At 36.2% G+C, this 10681-nt stretch overlaps 1 long non-coding RNA gene across 1 annotated transcript; it reads left to right on the forward strand.

Moving 5' to 3' along the window:
• The first annotated feature begins 3118 nt into the window (after positions 1 to 3118).
• On the forward strand, positions 3119 to 8346 carry LOC140001513 (uncharacterized). The gene is made up of 4 exons (XR_011806760.1): positions 3119 to 3198; positions 3608 to 3681; positions 6826 to 6991; positions 8200 to 8346. It is a non-coding gene; the product is annotated as an uncharacterized lncRNA (long non-coding RNA).
• Positions 8347 to 10681: the final 2335 nt, after the last annotated feature.

A 10681-nucleotide genomic window follows, 5' to 3' on the forward strand; every position in this document is an offset into this window, starting at 1 on the left:
TCCATCTTAGTGGCTGAGGAGGGCATGGGCACGGGGGTGCCATGGTCTGACTGTGTCCCTGTCTGACCTTGTGGTTTTGAAATACAGGAGAATCTGAACAAACAAAGGGAGCAGCCACCCTCCGTCCTCACAGGCAATCCCTGCCTCAGGCCAATGTAATTAGTCCCATGTCTTCTTGCAGCCAGGACGCACTTGTTCATATCACTGACCCCATGGAGACATGGGCCACGATGAACCTGCTGCCTACTGTGATGTATGCATTACAACTTTTTGGTTGGGATGGTGGAAGTCCCAGCCTTACAAAGCCTCTATCTTCTTCCAAAGCTGTCTCTCTTCTGCCTTGCCCAAATACAGTGTGACAGAGAGCCCCCATAACTAAGTCCCATGTGGAAAATGGCAGACATGGAAAGCTTGCTCTTAATCCTGTCTGTGTGGGAACAATCTCTTGCCTGGAGCTGAGGTCCAACCACAGCCCTAGGTCCATCCCTTCCCACCTCCCCTTGGCCTCCTCCTTGTCATCAAGGCCAGGGCAGAGTGGGGTAGAGTCCAGCATGAGTGTACAGATGAATAAATGCAGTGTCTAAGTGCTGGGGAGCAATTCAGGTGTTTAACACACTTGATCTAATCTACTTGGGCTGTCTTAAAGGCTGTGATCCTAATATCCTCTAATATATATCTGTAGTGTAGTTTGTAAAAGGACACATGAACAATCTCTCTGAATATTAATCAACGTGTAGCTAGGCTGTATACTGAAGAAATTGTGTCTAGGTTTTTAATGGTTATTAGGGATGTGTTTAATAAGTGGTGCAATGCTTCTAAATGAAAAATTAAGAAATTCCCAATTGTAATCAGGTGAAATTTGCAGAGTAACTTGCTTCAGACTAGAATCCTCAAGGAGAATGCAGTCAAGCTTTCCTAATTATTCATTGTTGTTATTAACATAGATACAACTTTTAATTCCTTCATGAATGAATATTCTAAAATAATGTGCCAAGATTTGGCAATGACACAAAAGTTTATTAAAATTGAACTTTTAACCCATGTGTACTTTTAAGCTGTTGAACTTCATTGTCACCCGTTTAAAATCTCAATCTCCAGTTTTTAAATGCAGTGCTAGATGAGATTCATCCATTCCTGAGAAGGCTGATTAAACCCCATACTGATAATTAGGTAGCTTTTTTCTCCAAGAACTTCAGATTTTAGTTTTCACATTATTCTATCTCTTAGTAAGACTGCTTCAGAAGCACTAGTGTATAAAGGGTGAAGAAGGAACTGCATTATTCAAGAATCAAAAGTAAACAGTATTGATAGATTGACAGTTGTGAAACACTATGATGATTACAGAATATCCAGTAGAAATCTGAAGCTGCTATCTGAATGCTGAATATAAGATATTATTCATTTATCACTAATTTGAATGTTTTAAATTTTAGATTAATATTATGGTTCCTGAAAACGTTGAAATCATTTATAAGCAGCTTTTCTTGAGAATATCATCAGAGAAAGGTATAAACTGACAAAAATGAACCAAATATCTAAGAAAATTTCCTGAAAATTCAGACTCATCCTGTGATGTTATAATTCTCTGTATTATGAGTGGTGCCATGCACAAACATACTTATTTTATTTGTTCTAGAAAATTGGGTTAATTAGGATTAATATTCTCATTTAGTTTTAGAGATTTAAGGCCGTGGAGTCTGCCTTCTGTCCAATACACTCCTCAGTCATGGCTGCATGACTCTAGTCTTGCAGATCTGTTGACTCACACTATGACTCCCTGCTTGCCTTAGAACTCGGCTTTACCTCCTTTATCTGTGTTAGGGAAAGGGAAATGAGGGCTGCACTCTGAATCTCATCCTACCTTAAAATTGTACACTGGCTTTTGGACAATGTTCTTAAGTCTCAAAGTTTAAATATAGCTTTAAAATGCCTATGAAGAAAACAGAATATATTAAGTCTCACGTGGTGTTGTAGGTCAGTTTTGGTAGAGCCCAGCACTTTCTGTTACCTCAAGTGGGGTGTTAGGTATTGGCTAAAATATGTGTCTGTCACTGATACAACTAGTGAATACTTCATAATGCCTCATTTTCTTTGAGATTTTAGTAGCATTATTATTTTTTATATTTTTGAAAGAAAAAAAATAGTTTCCTTATTTAATTATGCTATACTATATTTTAATTAAAACAAAAATTCTGAAAGTACTTAACTGTTTTCATCTGCAGTGTGTTTCCTTCCTTTCATCTTTCTGAAAAACGACTTGCATGCAATAAACTTTTTCTATCACCTCTGTCTTCACTGCAGAGAGCAGTAAAACTTATTCTTGCCATTCCTTGTAACAAAAGTTTCCATTTGGCCAGTAAGAATGCCAGCCTTCATACAAAGTGTTCAATATTGGTGGTGGTGATTTTCGTGTTTGTTTTATTTTGTTTTATTTTTTCCTGAAATGAGAGAGCAACATGGTCTTTCTGTATTACCAATGCAAATACTACAGAAAGAAAGAACACCTGTACTGCTAGTGACACCAGCACCAAACTATCACTGCATTTTTTTCTTTCCTTTTAGTAATCTTAGACTTCAACAAATTATTTCATTTACAGGGTCACTCCTAGAAAAAAAGATAAAAATCATAGAATCATAGAATCATAGAATATCCTGAGTTGGAAGGGACCCTTAAGGATCATCAAGTCTAACTCTTGACACCGCACAGGTCTACCCAAAAATATTGGTCTTCATGAAGACTCCCTAAATGTACACCTATTTATTTGCATGGAATAACGTCTAAATATATAATCATGATTTACTTTTGCATTCATTATTATTTTTTTTCCCCTAAACTCTAGCTTGATGAGTGCCATGATTATTTATGCTCATATTCATTAGTATTCTTGCATGTGCAATATGAGAATCAGGTAACTGAATTATAAGAAACAATTCATACATTGTATTCATGCCCACATTTTCTTTGCTTAAAGTAAGCTTTGCCAGCTGATTCCATTGTCGCTGTTGTGGGCTCAGGTGTAGTACTCAAAACTCAGTACTAGAGTTATTTTAACTTCTGTGATATCAGAAATTGTTTAGTGTTATTTTTTATTTATTTATTTTATTTATTTATTTATTAGTAATGCAGATACTTGCCCCAGAAAAGAGGTTTCTGCCAAGAACCCCAGCTGAAGCAATGCACCTAAACTTGGCATTAGTGTAAGTATTCAGAAAAGCAATCCAAACTCCCTTACACAGTCCTACAGAAAGGGCTAAAAAACTTGAAAATGTTGCAAAACAGAAACTACTCACTGCTGTTGCTTTGATTTTTTATCTTGACAGGGTAATTATTTGAGTTTATTTCAATAGAAAAATACATCCCTGAAAACAAAGGCATTTTCAAAATTCACATTTGCATAGCATTGAAATGAGACCAAAAACATAAGACCCATTCAATAAATGCAGAGTCATGAAAAAGAAAGGGTGAATAACATAATGTGTTTTCATGTGCTCTTTTCACAATATGTCAATAACAGACATGAGAAGACCCAAATCATGTAATTTAAGAATATGGAATTTCACAGCTCAGAACTAGCACTTATGACCTATGGTTCTCATCCTTTTTCAGGCCCTGTTTTTCCTCTCTGACTGCATCCCTGTGCAATTCTTCTTGTCTAGCTAACCTTCATGAAACTGTTACTGGTATGGTAAGGGTCACAGTTCTCAGAATGTGAACCCACAAGATGTAGTTGAAGTTGGATGGATTTAGTAGATTAATGCATAAATTGTTTTGATGTGTCAATGACCAAAAAAACAAATTGGCTAAAGGAGATGTTACTTAGCAGCTTATGGCTTACTTCAAGGCAGTATTGGTAGGACAGGAGGCCAACTCTACCATTAGATTCCACAAATAAATAGGGAGGTTATAAACTGCTTAATGTGTCATCATAGATGTGTTATTTGCATCTATCTAAGTTTTCTTGTCTAGAACTGTTAATTAAAGAGAAGATACAGATATATGCAAAATTAAAAAGAGTGGAGGAAAAAGAAATGTTAGATTTTTATATATATTATTTAATAGTAGCTGCTGCCATTAATTTTATAAGTGATTTTCTTAGCAATTCTTTGACAGGAAGAGGAAAACTGAGTCTTAGTACTTTGTGATAAGAGCTCCTGCAAGCAGCAGAATTTTTATTTACCTTACTGTTTACAGGTGGGATAAAATAATTAATTCCTTCTAGCTGTCTTAATTCTGTGGAGCTGTTCATTTGACTTCAGGACAAAAAACATCTGACAAGAAAGCCATTTTTATGAACAGCCTTAGAATATATATATATATATATATATATATATATATATATATATATATATACACACATATATATATATATTTAATTCATTATTACCTTAGCATTTTTTCTAATCTTTTAATTTATTATTTTCTCCTTAACTGTTTTTTTTTTTTTTTTTTTTTTTTTTAACATGGTATCTGAAATAACATGATCTGAATATTTGGGAAATTAAGATAATTTCACATTCTATAACCTAACTTTATAAAACCTATAATATATTAACATTTGTTCAAACTTCCAAAACTATGGCACTTCTGTTTCCACAGGAAGTATTAATTATGGTCTGGTGTTTTTACAAGAGCAAAATGATATGATTTTCCCTACTGATTCTAAGGAGAAAGTGTCTCTGAATTGTCAAGCTCATTGAAATTTTAACCCCCCATGCAAATAAATGTTTTAGATTATTTTTGTAATTTTCAGACCTCTTGGCTGATGCACTCCAATTTTGAGAGTTATTGTGCATTGGAGAACAACATAACAGAAACAGCTCTGTAACTTATGACTTTTCTCATAACCACATGACTTTCCTGATTGCTTCTGATTCTGAATAAGCAAAAAACATAAGTGGAAGTGAATAAAGCCAAAGGGATTTGTGAAATTTCAAATTATGTTCTCTATGCATTGTATATATCCATGTGTAGGGATGCATTTTTCTTGTTTTATGTTATGGACTTGTGTCTGTGACAGCTGACAAGATGTTAACTGATTTTGTTTTTCTAAATACAACTTCTATAAAGCTAGAAAATGCTATCTCTTCTTAGGGAGAAATCAATAAAGAGCAGTTAAATCAAATGCCATGACTATGCAATGTAGGATACTGTGGCTGAGAGAAAAATGGAATCTTTTCACTCCCTTGTTCACCATCTTGCTCCTTTGTAACCATTGCCTCTTGCCTGTTATCCCATACATACCATTATGCCACAGTTATCTATTATACACATCTGCTAAGCTGCATGTGCAAGTCTGAGCTCATTGTATTAATGGTGCCCACTTACAGGTGAGAGCAGAATGATGCCATCACATTATCTATTTGGTATATCTGACACTTCTCACATTTAATACAAATTATGAATAATGTAGGAAGGTTAAGGGAGAATTTTTTTTTTCTTCCAGAAACCCTTTATCTTTTCTCATAGAGTCATTCTTCAGAGCATAAGGACTCTTAGCGTCTTTAAATTGGAATTGCATCAGCTCCTCATAGCGTGGGATGAAAGCTATTGTTACACTCTTCCTTGCTGATATTTCTTATGTATTTTCTATTGCATTTTGGCTACTTTGTTCACTGATAAAAAATTATGAATATTAGTTCTACACACTGTTAAAGAGCTGTCAACCCCTTAAATATAGCGTGTACCCATGGGGAAAAGTCACAAATGCCTACAGAAAGAGTGGAACCTTTTGTCTAGCCTTCCCAGAAAACCACAATATATTGTGGTGATAGTCTCTTTGGAGGGTCTGTGCCACCTTCTTGGTCCAACTGTTTTTTCATTTTCTTATTGGAACGCAATCAACAAATGCAGACTGCATTTCCTATTTTACTTAGGACACATATAAGCTGGCTGGATTTTTTTTTTTTTTTTGGCAGTATCGTTTCTTGATAGAAAAGGCAGCAGAAAAAATAATTAAAAAAAATATTTTCTTTCTGCTTAAGTCAAATTACTATATTTTGAAATCTTGTGTCATTTGTTTTCAAGAAAAAAATATATTTGATTTTCTCCACCAGCTAATTGGCTTTTAAGCATTATATTTGGATCTCTCTCCTTCCTGATCAATCAGTTTACTTAGAAGAAAGCATGTAACACAATTCAGTGTTGGTTTTCCTCTAATATGCTTGGATCTATAAGGGTAATATAATCATTCAGATGGGTGCTGGCATGTATATGCAGAGAGCTTCCAAGCTCCAAAGTTTTGGGGTAGCAATTCAAGAGCATAATCTAGCATTGAATTTAACTGAAAATAAAACTAAATGAAGTCAGCTAAGGCAAACTAAATTTTGCTTCAGTTCCCATTTGGAAATTCCAAATCATGTCATTTTGACTTTTTCCTTACCTAAATTTCCATCAGCTGTAGATCAATTCATTTTGAATTTTTATTTCATTACAGAAAAGTCAGATTTCATATTTTCATTCAAAATCTTAAATCATTAATAAATTATTCACGATGAAAGATTATTATTTTGCTCTGTTACATATGAACCTCTTTAAAAATTAAGTAATGATTCCTACAGGTATTTCCTTTATATCCCTTACAGTTAAAGATACTGACAACATGGTTTTCTTTCTTACAGTGAATGAGGCAGGAGTCCTCTGTGACCAGGAGCTCAATCATGATAAAAGGGGCAAATGGAAATTTTACAACTAATCTTAATTCTGGTTGTTCTGATGTTGGGATTAAGAAAAAGTCAAAACTACTTCAGTTGAGTCTTTCTGTTTGTACCTCATTTAATGTGAGACTTAAGAATGTAGGGTGAACTGATCATTTTTCTTCATTAAAGGTGTCTCTGAAGTCTGGATGATGCCAAGTTCTACCATTTTTTTCTGAGCTCTGGCAAAGCTTTGCAGTTTCATGAGGCGATGTTGAAATTGCAGAATGACTACAAACTACTGATAAAGGAAGAATCTGTGCCTCATAACGTTGAAGACATGTGACACTTTTCATAGGTATTTGTGATACCTGTTAAAATTTCCTTTGCGATATTAGAAACATTCTTTTAACAATTTAATGGTCATGACCATTAAATGCCCATTTGACACAAAAGGGAATGTTTGAAGTCTTCCTTTGTGTTGATTATTTTTTCTTTAATTGGGATATGGCACCCTCCTAGAGGTTATTCCAGAGTGCTGGAGTCTACTAATCTACCTCACAATATCCTTTCTCTTGTGGCTGGTGGACTCTTGAAGGGTTTGCTTTTTTAGTTTTGGAGATGAATGAGAAAGATGAGAGTTTTGTTTTTTTGTCTTCCTTCCTTCCTTCCTTCCTTCCTTCCTTCCTTCCTTCCTTCCTTCCTTCCTTCCTTCCTTCCTTCCTTCCTTCCTTCCTTCCTTCCTTCCTCCTTCCGTCCTTTCTTCCTTTTTCTGTTCTTTCTTCCAGAGAATGTTCAGGAAACCTTAACCAGCTTTCAGTTAATTCTGTTCTCTCCAGCTTTAGTCTTCTCTGAATTTTGTGTATCATGGCCCAGAAAATATATTTTGGCCCTTCTGCATTGCCAGCATTCTCTATTCCCCAACAGTCTATGTATATAAATCTACCTTACTTCTGTTCACAGCTCTTGCTCTTCTGCTTTTAGTGTTTAAATCAGGTTTCTCCATTTCTTGATCCTAGAAGAACAATATCAAAAGAATGGAAAATAAATGTTCCTTGTTCAGATAGTGTAGACTCACCACTGCTAACTCTTTAAGATCATCTGGGCCTAAAGCTTTGACAATCAGTTATGATTTGAAACTTTGATTATCAAAAGTAGAGTAACAGTCATATTGTTTATATAAAATATGCATCTGCTTTACTAAAATCAAATTATAAGCCTTTATGGACGATAGTTTTGCAAATAAAAGGTATACTCATTTGATTCAGTGTAGGCAAAATAATGATTTTATTTATTTATTTATTTATTTTTCATATGTTGAAGATAAGATTTGACTTGCATTTCATAGAAAAGCATAGGCTTTGTAAAGCATGCATTGTAGAATGTCTCCATTCAAGGATTTTCCAAAGTAATGGGTTACTGCAAATGCTGTCTTTGAAAAGCTGTCGTCCTCAGTAATAGCTAGTGCTGTTAGGTTCTGCATACTAAGCTTGATGCTTTTCTTTGACCATAAAATGCTTAAGTAGTTTCCTCTTTTTATTTTTTATTTTTCCTAAAATGGCCTAGAAACAAAAGTGAAATTAACCTTGAAGACGATCATTGCTACATTTTAATAGAAGGAAGTATGATCACCAACAACCCCAGTGAAATGAATGATTCTGGACAGTATCAGTGCTTAACCTCCAATGTGTTTGACAGTATATTAAGCAGAGAGGTGTTCAGTTTTCATGTGAGTAACTTCTTTTTTTTTTTTTTTTTTTTCTTTTTTTTTTTTCTATTCACACAGATGTGTCTGATTTTTATATTGCTTGATAATGCTCTAAATTATAATGTGAACATGCTACAAAAAGCTACAGTGCCTACTGAATTCATTGGTTTAGGATTAGAAATATAAATGCTTAGTGGGAAGGTGTGGTTGGATTTTTTTGGGCTTTTTTTCTACAGGCCAGTCGGTTTCACCTCTGTGCCTGGCAAGTACATGGAGCAGATCCTCCTGGATACTATGCTAAGGTACATGGAAAATAAGGAGGACATCAGTGACAGCCAACTTTGAGCTTTGAGCTCTAGGGCTCTGAGCAATGTGGTCTATTGAGAGGTGTCCCTGCCCATGGCCAGGGATTGGAACTGGTTGGGTTTTAAGGTCCCTTTCAATGCAAACCATTCTTTGATTCTGTGATTTTGACTTTAAAAATAGAACCAACTACTAGGGAAAATAGTACAAGATGACAAATGAATACTTCTCAATGATATATTTCACTGATGGCTAATTATCTGAAATCACTTTGCCACGCTACCCGAGCAGGAGAAAAAGTACTGCAAATTTAGGGATAGAATTGGATAAATTACATCTATATTCCAAGATAGTGGACATCTATAGCGATGTGTATGTGAACATTAGAGTATTGCCAGTGGGAGGAGGGGAGCAAGTGAGTGCCTGTGTGCGGTTTGGCTGCCAGCCACAGCACAAGAATGTAAAAGTTTTTATGAAATAACCTGTGCTAAGCACACGTACATTGGTAGGTTTTAGTTTGATCTCTGCCTCCCCCAATTCTTCTTAGTATAAATTTGTATAACCTATAGGTAGGATTTAAAAATTAAAATTTAATATCTATGTCTCAACAATGGATACTTTAGGTACATAAAAGTGAGTTAAAAAGGAAGCATATCTCCTCAGTGACTTGAAACTGATAGGAAATTGAAAAAAGAGTTTACAAAATGACAAAATCTACCAGTGTATTGGGTTGTATGGCAACGTTTTGATAGGATGGATGCTGTAGTGGTGGCCTTTGTGAAAAGAGATCAGAGTCTGCCCCTGTGATGGACAAAGTCAATTTCATCTGGCTCCAAAATGGACTGACCCACTGCTAACCAAAGCTGAGCCAGTCAGTGACTCTGGTGGTGCCTCTATAATAACATAGAGGCATGTATGTTAGAAAGGGAGCAGCAGCTGGGAGAAAGGAGTGAGAAAAATGTGAGAGAAAAAAAAAAATGCAGATACCAAGGTCAATGAAGAAGGAGAAGGAGGTGCTCCAGGTGCCAAAGCAGAAGTGCCCCTGCAGCCCATGGTGTACCCATATTGGAGCAGGTAGCCAACTGCAGCCCATGGAGATCCCATGCCTGAGCAGGTGGATGTGGCCTGAAGGAAGCTGCCACCTGTGGAGAGCCCATACAGAAACACACTCTGGGCTGGAGCTGCAGCCTGTGGAGAGGATCTCACACAGGAGCAGGTTTTCTGGCAGGAACCTGTGGGGAACCTGTGGATAATCAATACTGTAGTCCCTGAAGGACAGCACCCTGTGGAATGGATCCGTGATAAAGAGTTAGTTATGAACTACAGTCAGTGGGAAGGACCCATATTGCAGAAGTTTGTCAAGGACTGTATCCCATGGGAGACGGATCACACACTGGAGTTGAGGGAAGGAAAAGTGTGAGGAGGAAGAAGTAGCAGAGATGAAGTGTTACGAACTGACCCCAATCCCCATTCCCTGTCTCCCTGTGTTGCTCAGGGTGGGAAGGATGTAGAAGAGTCAGGAATTAAGTCAAACCTTGGAAGATGAAGTGCATGGGGGAAGATGTTTTTAATTTTGTTTTATTTGTCACTATCCTACTCTATTTTTAATCGGCAACAAATGAAATTAATTATCCCCAAGTCAAGTCTTTTTAACTATGACAGTATTTGGTAACTGATCTCCCCATCCCTGTCTTGACCTACAAGTTTTTCATCTGATTTTCTAAGCCCAAGGAGAATGAGAGAGCAGCTTGGTGGGTAGCTGGCATCTCCAAGGTTAACACCACACAATCTGCCTTCCTTTGCATGTCTGTGCTGGGTTCCACAGCATCTATTTGGAACAGTGTGCTGCAAGTTTGATCGTAACTTAGGATGTATTTTTGCATACCTTTGCTAGATGTACAACCTTTATTCCATTAGGTCACAAAAGAAAATAGTTTTCTCCATCTGTGGATTATTTAACCTCTCACTAGTGTGCCACCTCTGTGGTTATTCCAGGATTTAGCAAGATTTTTCCTCTTCTGTTCCTGAAATATAGAT

Source organism: Anas platyrhynchos, chromosome 1, assembly GCF_047663525.1.
Source record: "Anas platyrhynchos isolate ZD024472 breed Pekin duck chromosome 1, IASCAAS_PekinDuck_T2T, whole genome shotgun sequence".
Classification (NCBI taxonomy): Eukaryota; Metazoa; Chordata; class Aves; order Anseriformes; family Anatidae; genus Anas; species Anas platyrhynchos.